Here is an 18,806-nt window from a genome sequence, read left to right on the forward strand (position 1 = left end):
CAAAGAATAGCAAGAAGAGAGAAGAAAGCCTTCTTCAGCGATCAATGCAAAGAAATAGAGGAAAACAACAGAATGGGAAAGACTAGGGATCTCTTCAAGAAAATCAGAGATACCAAAGGAACATTTCATGCAAAGACAGGCTCGATAAAGGACAGAAATGGTATGGACCTAACAGAAGCAGAAAATATTAAGAAGAGATGGCAAGAATACACAGAAGAACTGTACAAAAAAGATCTTCATGACCCAGATAATCACGATGGTGTGATCACTGACCTAGAGCCAGACATCCTGGAATGTGAAGTCAAGTGGGCCTTAGGAAGCATCACTACGAACAAAGCTAGTGGAGGAAATGGAATTCCAGTTGAGCTATTCCAAATCCTAAAAGATGATGCTATGAAAGTGCTGCAGTCAATATGCCAGCAAATTTGGAAGACTCAGCAGTGGCCACAGGACTGGAAAAGGTCAGTTTTCATTCCAGTCCCAAAGAAAGGCAATACCAAAGAATGCTCAAACTACCACACAATTGCACTCATCTCACACGCTAGTAAAGTAATGCTCAAAATTCTTCAAGCCAGGCTTCAGCAATATGTGAACCGTGAACTTCCTGATGTTCAAGCTGGTTTTAGAAAAGGCAGAGGAACCGGAGATCAAATTGCCAACATCCGCTGGATCATGGAAAAAGCAAGAGAGTTCCAGAAAAGCATCTATTTCTTCTTTATTGACTATGCCAAAGCCTTTGACTGTGTGGATCACAGTAAACTGTTGGAAATTCTGAAAGAGATGGGAATCACAGACCACCTGACCTGCCTCTTGAGAAACCTATATGCAGGTCAGGAAGCAACAGTTAGAACTGGATATGGAACAACAGACTGGTTCCAAATAGGAAAAGGAGTACGTCAAGGCTGTATATTGTCACCCTGCTTATTTAACTTATATGCAGAGTACATCATGAGAAATGCTGGACTGGAAGAAGCACAAGCTGGAATTAAGATTGCTGGGGAAATATCAGTAACCTCAGATATGCAGATGACACCACCCTTATGGCAGAAAGTGAAGAGGAACTAAAAAGCCTCTTGATGAAAGTGCAAGAGGAGAGTGAAAAAGTTGGCTTAAAGCTCCACATTCATAAAACGAAGATCATGGCATCCGGTCCCATCACTTCATGGGAAATAGATGGGGAAACAGTGTCAGACTTTATTTTTCTGGGCTCCAAAATCACTGCAGATGGTGACTGCAGCCATGAAATTAAAAGACGCTTACTCCGTGGAAGGAAAGTTATGACCAACCTAGATAGCATATTCAAAAGCAGAGACATTACTTTGCCAACAAAGGTTCGTCTAGTCAAGGCTATGGTTTTGCCTGTGGTCATGTATGGATGTGAGAGTTGGACTGTGAAGAAGGCTGAGCACCGAAGAATTGATGCTTTTGAACTGTGGTTTTGGAGAAGACTCTTGAGAGTCCCTTGGACTGCAAGGAGATCCAACCAGTCCATTCTGAAGGAGATCAGCCCTGGGATTTCTTTGGAAGGAATGATGCTAAAGCTGAAACTCCAGTACTTTGGCCACCTCATGCGAAGATTTGACTCATTGGAAAAGAGTCTGATGCTGGGAGAGATTGGGGGCAGGAGGAGAAGGGGATGACAGAGGATGAGATGGCTGGATGGCATCACTGACTCGATGGAGGTGAGTCTGAGTGAACTCTGGGAGTTGGTGATGGACAGGGAGGCCTGGTGTGCTGCGATTCATGGGGTTGCAGAGTCGGACATGACTTAGCGACTGATCTGATCTGATCTGAGAGGGATCTGTGGGCTTCCCTAGTGGCTCAGACAGTAAAGCATCTGCCTGCAAGGCAGGAGACCTGGGTTCGATCTTTGTGTCAGGAAGATCCCCTGGAGAAGAAAATGGCAACCCCTTCCGGTATTCTTGCCTGGAGAATCCCAATGGACAGAAGAGCCTAGTGGCCTGCAGTCCATGGGGTCACAAAGAGTCGAACATGACTGAAGTGACTTAGCACATAAATGTTAAGAAAAACTTACATTTTAAACTAAAACTTTTTTGAGACCTAGGAAGGCAGGAGGTGCAGGGCAGTATTGGTAAGCAACATTCACACTAATTGGAATTTCAGGGAACACATATAAATCAAGAAATAGAAACAAAAAATCAAAGATAAAAGCAGACAGACAGGTGGGACAGATCAGATATGAATTTCACCAATGTTTTCTTGTTTGCTTATTGTTCTTTTTCTTTTCTTTTCTTTTTTGGTGTGTGTGTGTGTGTTAACTGGATCAGCCAAGACTGCAAAAGGTTTTGTCCTGGGTATGTTAATGATGGTAAATCAAAGCCAAATGGATAATTTCTTGTCTGATAAATTCCCCTGTAATGGAAGTGAATCCATTCTGTGGAGGTGACACACTCATTCATGTCTCTGTGTCTTGTTTCTCTTTCTTTAGATAGCCCGTTCACCTTTCAACCAGAAAAATAGACAAATTTCGCATTTTCCTCGTGACCTGATTTGAATTAAACTTTAGTTGTTTATGTAGCTTCCATCCCCTTGTTTTTGTTTGTTTTTACTTTTATACATTTTCATGATTTTCTTTGTGGGATTACAAAGACCCAACTCTCTCTCCTCCTTTCCTGCAATGAGGTTGTAACTCAGGGTTGATGAGTCAGAGCATTTGCCTTCTCTTAGCTACAGTGATTGGTTCACAGACAATAACATGACAAAAACAGAATGACCCAAACTCACTGGAGTTTCTGAAATAGTGGGATGTTAGCATAGTGTTTGGAGAAGGCAATGGCACCTCAGTCCAGTACTCTTGCCTGGAAAATCCCATGGATGGAGGAGCCTGGAAGGCCCCAGTCCATGGGGTCGCTGAGGATAGGACATGACTGAGCGACTTCACTTTCACTTTTCACTTTCATGCATTGGAGAAGGAAATGGCAACCCACTCCAGTGTTCTTGCCTGGAGAATCCCAGGGACGGCGGAGCCTGGTGGGCTGCTGTCTATGGAATCACACAGAGTCGGACATGACTGAAGTGACTTAGCAGCAGCAGCAACAGCATAGAATTGATGGCAGCCATCTTGCTACCACAGAGGGATAGCCTTCCTGAGAACAGAGCCAATATGAAGGAAAGCAGAGCTGACAGATGGAGAGGAAGAGAGGAGAGAGATAGTTGATTACTTTATTTGATTCTTTAGATGAATTTGTATTTAATGTATACACCTAAACTTCCAATCTACATAAATCAATAAAACTCCTTTTTTGTGGAAGCCAGTTTATGTTGGTTTTCCATGACATTCTGTTGTATGGGTGTGTGACTTGATGTTTGTACTGTGATTTTGGTAATACCAAGCTTAATTAAACATATCGAGTTCATTCTTAACTAAAAAACCCCAAAAAACAAAAAAACTGACACTTATCATACAGTCATTCATGACTACTTTCAGCACTTCCTTCCCAAAGTCTTCCTTGACCATTTTGCTTCATGTAATTCTTTCCAGTTGTGAATTTGCATAGGATTTATAAGTTTATATTATATACTCTGGCACTTGATTTTATACTCTTGTATATGCTCATTAAATTTATGTGTATCCAGTCTTCATTTAAATAATAGAAATATATTCATGGTTTATAAATTATTTTTTATATTTCCTATTTAGTGTATAAACTTATAGAGGAAAGATATTTTGTCTCATATTCCTTTTGTATGTTCCATAGTACTCAGCATAAGGTGGTCCCATACTGGGTATTTAATATGAAGCAGATTTATTCAAAGTTCCATTCATAGCTATCCTAGTTTGTGAACATCTGAGGCACTTTCAATTCAACAAACTGCTGCCAGCACATACATTCCTAGAGATAGTAATCTTGAGGTTAACAAAAATAAATAAGTGCAATTCATCAAGAACCAATTTGCAGAAATAGAGGAGGGTCTATTCACTAGAGTGAGAGTTGGGAAGTCAGGAACCTTGTGATATTTTGTTTTTGTCCACACCATCATCCAGCACAGTACCAGGCAAATAGTAGATGCTTGATAGAGATTTATTAACTAAATGAAAATTGCTTTATAGCATGCTTTCTGAAAGGATTGCTGTGTTCTGTAATTTGCACTGTCCTATATGATAACCACATGTGGCTACTGAACACTTAAATTGTTGCTAGAATGACTGAATGTGTACTTGTATTTGATTTTAATTAATGTAAATTAAAATAGCTACATGTGGCTAGTGGCTACTGTGCTCTACCTTGTGGATTTATAAGGTCAAGGAAGCAACGTATGTAACACAACACAAGGATGTTGATAGAAAAACACATTTAAGAACTACTACAGGTTTTTTTTTTTTTTAAGCAAACCTAAATTATAGTGATAGTCAAAGAAGTAAGCCATTTCTCTTATAAAGCCCAGCTCAAATATCACCTCCTTTGTGAAATGTACCTTGACTCTAACTCCCGCCCCATATTCACCCTCATCCATGTCAGAATTAATATATTAATAATTCTTTCCAATTGTACTTTGTTCAGACAATTATAAACAAGTTTGCTATGCTATGTTATGGGCTTCCCTTGTGGCTCAGCTGGTAAAGAATTTGCCTACAATGTGGGAGACCTGGGTTCAATCCCTGGGTTGGGAAGATGCCCTGGAGAAGGGAAAAGCTACCCACTCCATTATTGTGGCCTAGAGAATTCCATGGATTGTATAGTCCATGGGGTCACAAAGAGTCGGACACAACTGAGTGACTTTCACTCACATGCTATATTATAACTTGTTTTACTTTTGCCTAATTAATGAGATAGATTTATTGCTTTTTGAGGGCAGAGATCATATTTTTTCTATTTACTCATTTAAAATCTATTAATAAGTTCTTAATGTCAGAGCTTACAGTCCAGGAGGCAAAGAATATCTTAAATATACCTTAACTGTAACAGGTAATGAATGCTACATGCAACGGACTGAATTGTGTCCTTCCAAAATTTATATGTTGAAGTCTTAACCTCTAACATGACATTATTTGGAGGTAAGATCTATTATGAGGTAATAAGGGTTAAATGAGGTCACAGTGCACGTGTATGTGCTAAGTCACTTTAGTTGTGTCTGACTCTTTGCGACTCTATGGACTGTAGCCTGCCAGGCTCCTCTGTCCATGGGATTCTCTAGGTAAGAATACTGGGGTGGGTTGCTGCACCTTCCTCCAGGGGATCTTCCACTGCAACAGACATAAAAGGGTTGAGTCTTAATTTGATAGAATTTGTGTTCATATGAGAAGAGGAAGAAACCCCAGGACATTCTCTCTCTGTGGGTGTGCCCATGTTACAGAAGAGGTCAAGTGAGCACCCAGTGAAGTGGTGGCCACTTACAAGGCAAGAAAAGAGGCCTCTGAATGAAACCTACTTTACTGGCACCTTGATCTTGGACTTTCAAGCCTCCAGAACTGTGAGAAAAGTTTCTGTTGTTTAAGCTACCCTCTCTGTGGTGTTTTGTTATGATGATTCAAGCAAACTAATATATTATAATTGGAATTTTCTTAGTTCATAGTATCTATTTATGGTCTATTTATGGAGGCATCAAGTAGGGGAACCTAACAGGACATTGCACAACTCATACCGTGAACCTGGAGTGATGCTTCCTTAAGGTAACCTTAAGCTGAGACCCCAGGAAGATGAGGAGTTAGCCTAATGATGAAGAATTGAGCACTCAAAGGAACTAGCATATCTGAGGTGAATGGCATCATGTGGAGCTTCTAAGGAAGTGAAAGAAATTTGGTATGCCTGGAACTGCAGGGTGAAAAGGTACAGGTTGAGGATGGAGACTGTACAGGACCACAGAAGCCAAGGAAGGTATTGAGGCTTTATCTTGGAGCCTCCAAAATGAAGCCACTTGGAGAATTTTAGGTAGCAGAGAGGCACAATTAAATTTTTGTTTTGGAAAGCTCACTTTGGTTGCAGACTGGAGACAAGATTGGAAGAAAGCCATTGCGAAGACAGAGAAACCATTCAGAAAGCTGCCTCAGTTGTCCAGATGAAAGATGGTAATGACTTGGACCAGAATTCTTTCATCTCTAAGGCCTAGTATAGTACTGAGCCAATAACAGGTGCTCAATGAATATTTGAGATGAAGCAATTGAACCAAAAAAATAAAGATTAATGCATTCTTTCTTTGGATGACAAAAATCAAATCACAGCTACTGAAAGAAACAGCATTGAAATATTTACATGAGGTCAACAGATATCAAGATCACATTTTGGTTGGGTAAAACACAGAGGATTTTAGGGCTCACACCACTAATTTTGGTGACATCTAAACCAAAAGAAAAGTACTTATACCTAATAGCATTGTCTTAGAAAACAAAGAATAAGATTAGTAGTACAGTGATGAACAAGACAGAAAGGCGACAAAGATAAAATCTGACAAAAATCTGAAAAAAAACAAGACAAAAATATGACCTCTGGATTTTGTATCTAAATAAGGTTTTCACATTAATTGAAACAAAATGAAATTCTAATTTATAGTATGTATTTTAGGAGCTAGAGGTGTATTTTATTAAGACTAAGAATGCAGAGGATTATCCTATATTATTACTCCAAAGTAAGCTCAGATAATAATGGTAGAAGAATTTAGGTGGGTAAAAATCATATTACAAAGTAAAGTGAAGTCGCTCAGTCATGTCCAACTCTTTGCGACCCCATGGATGGTAACCTACCAGGCTCCAGGTCCATGGGATTTTCCAGGCAAGAATAGTGGAGTAGGCTGCCATTTCCTTCTCCAGGGGATCTTCCCAACTCAGGGATTGAACCAGGGTCTCCTGCGTTGCAGACAGATGCTTTACCATCTGAGCCACTAGGGAAGCCCAAAAATCATTTTAGGAAAGATTAAAACCTGGGAGACAATTGAAAATACTGGCTTAAATGAAGAAATACTAGGGTGTTTGATAATTTTTTTTAATTTAAATTTATTTATTTTAATTGGAGGCTAATTACTTTACAATATTGTATTGGTTTTGCCATACATCAACATGAATCTGCCACGGGTGTACAAGTGTTCCCCATCCTGAACCCCCCTCCCACCTCTCTCCCCATATCATCCCTCTGGGTCATCCCAGTGCACCAGCCCCAAGCATCCGTATCCTGCATCATACCTGGACTGGTGATTCGTTTCTTATATGATATTATACATGTTTCAATGCTATTCTCCCAAATCGTCCCACCCTCACTTTCACCACTACTATTCAACATAGTTTTGGAAGTTTTGGCCACAGGAATCAGAGCAGAAAAAGAAATAAAAGGAATCCAAATTGGAAAAGAAGAAGTAAAACTCTCACTGTTTGGTAATTTTTAAGGGATAGTTTAGGTTTCATCTTGACCAGAAGCAAAAACATTGGCCAGTTGGCTTCTTTAGATAACTTTCATATTCTTTTAATTTGTCTTCTTACCCTCTTGAGTATTCCGTACATTTCTAACTGGCCACCTTTATTAAGTGTACATTTTTGCCAGTCATTTGTCTCTAGCCTCTAAAGTCTCTATTTTAACTTTGAAGCCTTTTTCTACCAGGTGTCTGGAATATTACTCTAACTCCAATTCAATAAGCTATTTCTCTTTGCTGTGCTTAGTTGCTCAGTCAGGTTCGACTCTGTGACCCCATGGACTGTAGTCTGCCAGGCTCCTCTGTCCATGGGGATTCTCCAGGAAAGAATAGTGAATTGGGTTGCCATGCCCTCCTCCAGGGGATCTTCCCAACCCAGGGATTTCACCCAGGTCTCCAACATTGCAGGTGGATTCTTTGCCGTCTGAGCCACCAGGGAAGCCCAAGAATACTGGAGTGGGTAGCCTATCCCTTCTCCAGGGGATCTTCCTGACCCAAGAATTGAACTGGGGTCTCCAGCATTGCAGGCATATTCTTTACCAGCTGAGCTTCCAGGGAAGCCCAAACTGTTTCTCTACAAAACATTCTGCAAATTCCATCTCTTCCAGAATCCACCACAACTTAGTTTTCATATATTTTATTTCTGGACTTGTTTAATTCTTCTTTCAGTTTCTCTATATGTTCTTATTACCTATTTGCATCATTCTGTTTCAGATTATATATTTCCATGGGGCAAAGTTATGCAAGTTTGTTTCACCTTGGATTGAACTTGGATTGAACATCCCTATAAAGGAAACATCTGAGTGTTGTGTACAAAGTGGGTGTGTGTGTGTGTGATTCCTATAAACTTGAAAATATTTATATTTCCTTTCAAGTATGCATCCAGACTCAAACTTCTGTAGTGAGCAGATATATAACAAAGATCATTAAAACATATGTTTGATTCTAGGATGACTTCAGGGAGTATCGGGATTGGCTCAGACTATTATTTTGATCATTAACAAATAGCATGATTTAATGTAACCAACATTCTGAGACCAAAATGGAAAAAAAACCCAATGCCCTCTGCCATTACATATCTTCTTTCAGTTCAAATTAGTATACACTCCATTTTCATCATGACAGAGAGAAGTGGAAAGAATGGGTTTACTCAGCCACAAATCAATATATAAACCCTGATCAATGGATGTGAAGCTTCTCTGGATATTTGAAATATTTTTATGCATTTTGGCATACTGTATAGTAGGAAGCAATCCATTAGGTTTTAAAAAGGTGAAAGCCAATAAAGATAGGTTAGATGTCAAACTCTCATATCCCTTAGGCTTCTGGTTATGAGAACTAGCTTTTCTGTCTGCTTCTTTCAATTATCAAAATGTGGATAATCTGAAAATCATACATGCACACACATACTCATTTTACGTCTCTGCATTTTCCATGGGGGCATTAAAAGCATCTTTACCTTAGTTTTACATTTCCTGAAAAAAGAAAATACTAATATTGACTCAGGAGTGTATGATGATTAATCATTTAAAATCTGAAACTAGAAATCCTTAGACACTGTAGAGCTCTCCATGTAACCTATGTCATTTCTCGAAAAAGCAGAAGCTGGATATGCAACTAAACTTTGCTGGATGGGGTAAAGCAGCTCCTTTTCATATGAGGGACTCTCGAAAATCTTGCTTTCCACATAGGAAGGCTTCACTGTGAGGCCATGATTAGTCACAGGTTGCAGCTGTCACACTTTATCATATTAGAGCTAAATGAGATATCATAGCATAACATGAATTACTGACACATTTTTTAGTCTATTCTTAACCTATGGCCAAGATTTATGGCTAGCATGACTACAAATCACAAGGTGACTTCTTCACTCAGAAACTTGTACTGAAATATTGTTAGACCATAGCTGAACTGTGAAACAAAAACCTTGCAATTACCTCCTCGCCAGGGATGAGTACCAATCTGTGCCAAGTGAGACAAACAGCAAATTCATGGGATAGTATTTACCTTACTTGTTGAGGCTATACTGTCATATTTAGTGTCTGAAACAAAAGATTCAGATCTTTGATCGCTAGCCAGGCTCTAGAAATACTGTGCAGAGGTATAACTTCTCTGCAGGTCATGTGGATCTCTAGGGGCTTGGAAATACTCTATTCCCTTCTGAAGATTTTCCTCTTTGAACTCATTGTGGCACTAAATTCATCTACTAAGATATCATTCCTGAAGGAATTTGAACTTGTGACTCAGGGAAGGGGAAGTTTGTAAAAAATTGTTACTTAGATTGTGAAATTATGCCTCTGGCTAAGACTGGTTCTTAAAACACTGCTGTAAAATACAGATGGAAGAATAAGACCTGGTGGGTTAAAATGTGATTGACTATTTCAGTTGAGGGGAAACACGTGCTACCCTATATAGTCCTGCCAGGAGAATTGCTCAGAAAGTTAAGAAGTTATGAAAGATTTGTGCCTGCAGAAATTGAGTCAATTGTTCCACTGGGAATGCGGAGGGAAGGAACAGATAATATTAAACCTCAACATTCAGAAAAATTATTTTAGTTCTATATTATCCTGTAATTATTACAGCTCTGCAGGTCTCTACTTGTTCTGCAGTATCCTACATTTTTGCTGAATGGTTTAATACATCTGCAGTAAGAAAATGTGTAAAAAGGAAAAACTCAATGAATTTAGTAATGTGTGGTTGGTTTGATTGCCTTAGGAGAGGATTCTAAAAATATATAAATTATTTCAGGGTCACTTAAACTGCTAGCAAAGTCTCTAGCTATTGGTTAAAGTAATGAAGATTGAAGTCAGTCCCAAAATGACACCCCACTCCCCACCTAGAAAAAAATGAAAATGAAAGTTTGCAGCTCTGGCAACATACATTTATTTATAAAAAGCTTAGAGAGCAGAATATCCAGAAACTGCGGGCATTTACACTCTGGAGATTGAAACTCAGGAAAAAATTATTTTCTTGGGCCATAAGATATCCCATTTGTGCAATTTTAATCTGAATGTGGATACCTGTATCCCAAACTTCCCATATCTGTTTGAACAGGTGTTGAGCCACACAGCTTCTCAAAACCAGAATCCATTGTGTTAGAGAGTGGGTAGGATATTCCAAATAGCGATGGGAAATTCAGCCTTGAAGGTTCATATGGAAGGACCCTAGGCATTGTTCAGAATGACAGCAGGAAAAAAAGGTTCATAGAATTCCTAAGTAGTAGCTCTGTGGGTTGGGTTTTTTGACTCCAAATCTCAGTGTAGTGTGAAAATTACCATGGGTACAAACCCTTCAAGTCCTTCCTGTTTGAAATCCAGAATCATCAGTTCAAAATGAAGATTAAAATTTAATCTATTTATGCATGTCAGCTTATATGGGAATGAAAGGTCTGCTCAATTTGTCCTGCTCAGGTTGGTATGGCAGGGAGTCAAGTGATCCGTGACTCACCCTTCCCAGGACTGCCTGTGTATATATATATATATATATATATATATATATATATACACAATATATATATATATACACACACACATATATATATACATACTTGGACAAAGAGTGAATAAGTATCCTTAATGCTTTAGATGTTTCTTAGAAACATGACTGAGCGTTCATTCTATAAGGTTGAGGTAAGGATAAGGCTTCTTTCTGCTGCCATCCTAAAAAAAACAAAACACTCTTTGGCTTCCCTGGAAATCAATTTTATTTGAATCTGAGGCCATTTTGAAGTGACTATTATGAAGGTACTAAGCTTACTATATTTGAATAACTGCTCTACACTTCCTCTTCAAGAAAAAAAAAATTCAGATTAACTGCAATGTAGCCTGCAGACAGCTCTACTGCCACAGACAGAGGGAACAAAGAGCTCCCATTGCCTGACCAGCTTTCTGCTGTAGAGGTTCAACTTGTATTGAATTGAGATCATTTTAAATTAACAGAGATTTGACATAACCAAGATTTGACTAGTTTTTCATCTCACAAACCCTGTGCAAGTATTTTTTTGTAAGAGAGGGTGACACTAGGTTTAACTTGAAAAAGTTTTTAAATATTTCTATTATATACATTGTTTCAGCAGTTTAAATTCAAGAACAAAATTTCAGTGCTCTCCATTCCTTTTTCCTTACCTGGTAGACATCTTTAATTTCTCTAACTATGGTCCCATTTTTCATTTGGGTTTCCCAGCTTTTTAATGTAATGGTCATCTTCATATCTTAATAAAACAAAACTTGAATTATATGCACTACTGGGCAAGCATGACATGACTTTTGCTAGCATATGTAAGGCGTGAAAACCTGGGGGAAAGTACTATTCAATTTAAGTTCCACTTGAGCACACTGCAGTGCACTGGAAATGAGTTCAGTCTTAATGGCACTGAAAAAGGTAGAAGCAGGGAAAGGTGGAGATCACCGATTTGAACCTAATTAAAAAGACCTGATAAAAATGTTAGAAAGCCAGATGGTCAAGTCAATTTCTTAGTCCTGTGCCAGTCCAGGGATGGAATATGTTTAGCAGTTGACATTCTGCAAGGGTAGACTGGTAATATCAGCAGTGAAACCAAAAGGATTTGTTAACATGGTTAGACTTTGAAAATGTTTTCATGCTTCTTTGTCTAAGTGGAAACAGCCAAAAGAAGAAAATGTGAAATCTGTATTTTAATCAAATTCCCAAACTCTACAAGAGCTTCAAGTACTTGATTACTACTGAATATTTGCTACACTAATTTGAAAACTAAATACTAACATCGTTATAATGGCAAATAGTGGAGTGGAAATTCAGCACACTAGGATAGTTACCATACAATTTCATGAGAAAATAGTTCTTTAATTTTAAGAGTTAAACAATTGATGATTTGAAAACAGCACTTGAATTAAAAGCACTTAAAAATGATATCCAAATTTAGGAAACTTCTGATTACCCCAAACCCATCCATTTAGAAATTAAAAATTTCATCTGAACATACAATATTAGATGGGTCTTTCTTGGATATTTTTATTGCCATGGCTTTAGACAATATCTCTATGTAAAACGAATCAAAATAATTAAGTCAGAAATTTCCTTTGCTTCCTACAGATCACTTTCTGTCATCAATGTAGTGTTGCAAAGAAAAATGGGCAGAAACTTTCAGCTGATGAGTATTTATGTATTGAGTGCTATTAAAAATTAAATATAATTAGGAACCAAGTGAGCCATATTTTGAAATGTTTTATTTGGAAAAAAGGAGGAATGTTTAAAAGGTGTTAGGTACCTAACTAGGGACAAAGAGAAGAAGAATGGGGGGAAAAGAGTGAAGAAAATGCAAGACTGTCTTGGGTGTCTAATTTTGCCACCAGAAATGAACATTTGGAGCATTGATTCACAGCTTTGATCTTCTTCAATCTCTTTGTTCCTCTGTGATGTAACCGAATAATTTATAGGTAACTAAAGCTTCCAAAAGTGCCAGAAAATAGTAAATAGATCTGTCTTTTTCTGGTGAATAGCAAACTACTAGTAATGCCTTGGATTTACAGTCTCCCTTTTACAAAGAGCTCAGGGGGAAGACATTGTGTCACCCAATTCATTTGAAATAGTGAAGAGCCTTTAACAGAAAGTTTAGGTGGTGTCAGAGACATGGCTAATGAGGTTTGTTGAATTCCAGGTTTCATAAGGTAAGATGTTAGTGCTCGCCTTCCAAACAGAACTCATTTGGTACCGCATTCTCTGAAATCTTTCACAAATTCTCCCAGGGCAATTTGTTTCAACTATTGACAGGCACATTATTTGCTACCTTAGCAGTCCCACGACTATATGAACCACCAACAAATAACCTATCTAAGCTCTTCTACACCTGAGGCATACTAATTGCTAAGGAAAATCCTTGTCAGAATGCTCTTCATTGCTGCTGGACAAATAGGGGCTTGGCCAAAACTTTGTTTTCTCACCCAGTTTGGTTCTCTAGTAGTAGATCTCTGTCTTCCAATTCTTTCTGTTGCATCTTTGAATTGCATTCATAGAATGTTTAGACTTTTAAGTTGAATTTGCATATTTGGTATTATTTATTTTCACTAAAAGTATTCCCACAAATATCCAATTATAGAATTTTGACTGAACAGATTGTTATACATACAAATGCTAAAATATGAACATTATTCTGTTTTTTTTAAAAAATCCACTATATTGAGACATCACTCACACACAGTTAACTGCATAATAAAACTGTACAGTTTATTGCATTTTGACAGTTATGTCCATCGTCAAAGTATTAGCACAATCAAGATACATACAATTTCCATCACCAACAAAAGATTCCTCAGGCCACTTTGCAATCCATCCTTTATTTGCTATCACCCAGGCAACTGATGATCTGCTTTCTGTTCCTCTAATTTAGTTTTTATTTTCTAGAGTTTCATATAAATAGAATAATACAGTATGTACTCTTTTTGTCTTAACTCCTTTCATTTAGTGTTATCATTTTCCAATTCGTTTATTTTGTTGGGCATATTAATAGTTCATTTCTTTTTCTTCCCTATATGAATACTGCACAATTTATCTTTTAACTTCTTGAAGGGCATTTGGGTTGTTTCAAGTTTTGGGCTATTACAAATAAAGCATCTATTAACGTTTATATACAGGTTTTTGTATATATGTACTTTCATTTCACTTGGGTAAATACTTAGGAATGAAGTGGTTGAGTTTTATAATAGATATATTTTACATATATTTAAGAAACTACCACATTGTCTAGCAAAATATTCTATTTTTCATCCCCACCAGCAAGATATTAAATTATCAGTTGCTCCATATTTTCACAAAAACTTGGAGTTTTTTCCTTCAAGTTTTAGTCATTTTAATGTGTTAATTTGCATTTCCCCTGATGATTGATATATTGGGAGTCTCTTCACATGCTTATTGGCCATCTGTGTATATTCTTTTGTGAAGTATCTGTTAAAATATTTTATCCATTTTTAACTTTTTATGAGGGTTATTTTTATTATCAAGTTGTAAGAGCTCTTTATATAAGCTGGATACAAGTTCTTTGTCAGGCTCTTTTGATAATCAAGGATTTTAAGCTTGATAAAGTTTAATTTACTAATTTTTCTTTTATGGTTGTTGATTTCTGTGACCTGTTGGAAAAAAAAATTGCCTATCCCAAAGTTACAAAGATTTTCTCTGTTTACTTCCAACATTTTATATTCTAGTTTTTTGTATTAAAATCTATAATTTATTTTGAGTGAATTTTTGAACATGAGTTAAGGTTCAGCATTTTTTTCCCATATAGATATGCAGTTACAGCACTATTTGTTTTAAAGACTCTTTTGCTGTATTTAATTCCCTTGATACTTTAGTTTTTTTTTTTTTTTTAAATTTTATTTGCTATTTTAGGATTTTTATTTTGTATTTAAATTAATTTTTACTAAAATATAGTTGATTTACAATTCTGTGTTAGTTTCTGCTGTATAGCAAAGTGAATTAGCTATACATATACATATAACCACTCTTTTTTATTTTCCCATATAAGTCATTACAGAGTATTGAGTAGAGTTCCCTGTGTTATAAAATAGGTTCTTATTAGTTACCTATTTTATATATAGTAGTGTGTATATCTGGAGAAGGCAATGGCAACCCACTCCAGTACTCTTGCCTGGAAAGTCCCATGAATGGAGGAGCGTGGTAGGCTGCAGTCCATGGGGTTGCTAGGAGTCGGAGGCCACTGAGCGACTTCACTTTCACTTTTCACTTTCATCCATGGAGAAGGAAATGGCAACCCACTCCAGTGTTCTTGCCTGGAGAGTCCCAGGGATGGGGAAGCCTGGTGGGCTGCCATCTATGGGGTCTCACAGAGTCAAACATGACTGAAGCGACTTAGCAGCAGCAGCAGTGTGTATATGTCAATCCCAATCTCCCAATTTATCCCTCCTCTCTTCTTTCCCCCTTGGTAACCATAAGTTTGGTTTTTACATCTGTGATTCTATTTCTGTTTTCTAAATAGGTTCATTTGTACCTTTTTTTTAAGATTCCACATGTAAGTGATATTCTATGATATTTGTCTTTCCCTGTCTGACTTTACTCAGTGTGATTATCTCTAGGTCAATCTGTCAGTGCAAATGGCATTATTTTGTACTTTTTTACGGTTGAGTAATATTTCATTGTATATATGTACAACATCTTCTTTATCCATTCCTCCATTGGTAGACATCTAGGTTGCTTCCTTGTGCTTTGCTACTTTTGCTGAAAAATATTTTAACCATATATATGGGGCTATTTATGGACTACTTTTTGCCCTTTGATCAGATTATTTATCTTTTCTTTTGCATCACACTCAATTACTATTGCTTTATAGTAAAGCTTGAAATCAGGTAGCATAAGTTCTCTAATTTTGTTTATCCCTTTAAAAATTGGTTTGACAATTCTAGGTCACGTGCATTTTCATATACACTTAGAATCAACTAGCAATTTCTACAAAAAATTCCCTACTGGAATTTGAATTTAGATTGTGCCAAATCTACAGTTTAATTTGGGAAAAATTTATATCTTAACAACATTACATTTTCCAGTCCATGTCAGTGGTTCTCCCCATTTAATTTCTCTCAGTAGTTTTCAGTGAGGAGATGTCTCATCTGCTTTGTTAGATTTATTCCCCAGTTTTGTATGTATGGGAAGAGGGGCTACTGTCAAATGATTTTTCAAAATTTTATTTTCCTCTCATTTTCTAGTATACAAAAATAGAATTAATTTCTGGATATTTTCTTTGTATCCTGTGATCTTGCTAGATTCATTTGTGAGTTCTATTAGTTGTTTCGTATATTCTGTAGGGTTTTCTGTATAAACAATTGTGTCATCTTGTAACAGAGACAGTTTTACTTCTTTAATTCCAATGTTTATGTCTTCTATTTCTTTTCTTTGTCTTATTTCAATAGCTGAGGCTATCAGTATAACACTTAGGGGAAAGTGATGGCATCACCTACGCTATGGACATGAGTTTGAGTAGGCTCCAGGAGTTGGTGATGGACAGGGAAGCCTGGTGTGCTGCAGTCCATGGGGTCACAATGAGTCAGACACAACTGAGTAACTGAACTGAACTAAACTGATAAAATATGTTGTTTAGTTTTAGTTTTTTTTATAATGGATGAAATTAATTTAATTGACAAATTAAAGAGTTTTTTCCCCTATTCCTAGTTTCCTGTGAGTTTGTTTCTGTTTTTAATCATGAATTGTTATAAGTTCAGTTCAGTTCAGTTGCTCAGACGTGTCCGACTCTTTGCGACCCCATGGACTGCAGCACGCCAGGCCTCCCTGTCCATCACCACCTCCTGGAGTTTACTCAAACTCATGTCCATTGAGTCAGTGATGCCTTCTAACCATCTCATCCTCTGTTGTCCTCTTTGCCTCCCATCTTCAATCTTTCCCAGCAGCAGGGTCTTTTCAAATGAATCAGCTCTTCGCATCAGATGGTCAAAGTAGTGGAGTTTCAGTTTCGGCATCAGTTTTTCCAATGAATATTCAGGACTGATTTCCTTTAGGATGTACTGCTTGGATCTCCTAGCAGTCCAAGGGACTCTCAAGAGTCTTCTCCAACACCGCAGTTCAAAAGCATCAATTCTTTGGCACTCAGCTTTCTTATAGTTCAACTCTCACACCCATACATGACTACTGGAAAAACCATAGCTTTGACTAGACGGACCTTTGTTGGCAAAGTAACGTCTCTGCTTTTTAATATGCTGTCTAGGTTGGTCAGAACTTTTCTTCCAAGGAGCAAGCATCTTTCAATTTCATGGCTGCAGTCACCATCTGCAGTGATTTTGGAGGCCCCCAAATGAAATCTGTCACTATTTCCTTTGTTTCCCCATCTATTTGCCATGAAGTGGTGGGACCGGATGCCATAATCTTAGTTTTCTGAATGTTGAGCTTTAAACCAACTTTTTTACTCTCTTCTTTCACTTTCATCAAGAGGCTGTTTAGTTCTTCTTCACTTTCTGCCATAAGGGTGGTGTCATCTGCATATCTGAAGTTATTGATATTTCTCCTGGCAACCTTGATTCCAGTTTGTGTTTCATCCAGCCCAGCATTGCTCGTGATGTACTCTGCATATCAGTTAAATAAGCAGGGTGACGATATACAGCCTTGACCTACTCCTTTTCCTATTTGGAACCAGACTGTTGTTTCATGTCCAGTTCTAACTGTTGCTTCCTGACCTGCAGTTTCTCAGGAGGCAGGTCAGGTGGTCTAGTATTCCCACCTGTTTAAGAATTTTTTGCAGTTTATTGTGATCCACACAGTCAAAGGCTCTGGCAGAGTCAATAAAGCAGAAGTAGATGTTTTTCTGGAACTCTCTTGATTTTCGATGATCCAGCGGAGGTTGGCAATTTGATCTCTGGTTCTTCTGCCTTTTCTAAATCCAGCTTGAATATCTGGAAGTTCATGGTTTAGGTATTGTTGAATCCTGGCTTGGAGAATTTTGGGCACTACTTTACTAGCGTGTGAGATGAGTGCAATTGTGCGGGAGTTTGAGCATTCTTTGGCATTGCCTTTCTTTGGCAATTGTTAGCAAATGTTTTCAAATCCTTTTTCTATATCTACTGGAATAATATGTTTTTTTTTTTCCTTTAATCTGTTAATGTGGTATAATATACTGATTTATCACTGAGTGTTAAAGTAACCTTGCATCCTGAGATAAAGCAAGCTTAGTCATTGTGTTATCTTTTCAATACATTGTTGGATTTGGTTTGCTAATATTTCTAAGGATTTTTGCACTTACATTTATGAGAGATACTAGTCTATAATTTTTTTCTTCTATTTTGGTAATATTTTATTTGGTTTGTGGTATCAAGGTTATGCTAGCTTCAAAAATCCATTTAGCGGAATCTCTCTACTCCTCTATGCTCTAAAAAATGTCTGTTTTACCTCGTCAAATTTAGTAAGTTGTATAACTTAAAAATTTGTTCATTTAAAGTAATATAATGAAATTTTAAAATTAAATTTTAAAAATCACTCACAAAATTTTAATTTATCTTCTCATGTCTCTTGGACATAGTTTGGCAGCTTCTTTTTCATTCTTGATAATGACTTGCATTTTCTTTCTTTTTTCTTAATCAACATAGCTAGAATTTTATTAATTTTGTTGATCTTTTCATATAACCAGGTTTTGGCTTTGTTAATTTTCTGTATTCTCTGTTGTGTTTATTTTTAGTGTCATCTTTATCTCCTTTCTTCTACTTACTTTTGATTTACTTTCTTTTTAATTTTTTAGCATCTTAGGTAAGTTTGTTTTTTCTTATTTTCTAATGTAAGCCTTTAAAATGATAAATTTCCTTTTAAGCACTGTGTCTTGACATATTTTATTTTTATCATTCAGTTAGAAAACATTTTTATTTTTCTCAGTTTCTTTATAATTTCCTATTTAGCTCATGCATTACATAGGATCATCTTGTTTGAGTTCCAAATATTTGAGAATTTCATAGATTCTTGTTGTT

The sequence above is a fragment of the Bos javanicus genome, chromosome X (genome assembly GCF_032452875.1).
Source record: "Bos javanicus breed banteng chromosome X, ARS-OSU_banteng_1.0, whole genome shotgun sequence".
In the NCBI taxonomy this organism is placed as follows: domain Eukaryota; kingdom Metazoa; phylum Chordata; class Mammalia; order Artiodactyla; family Bovidae; genus Bos; species Bos javanicus.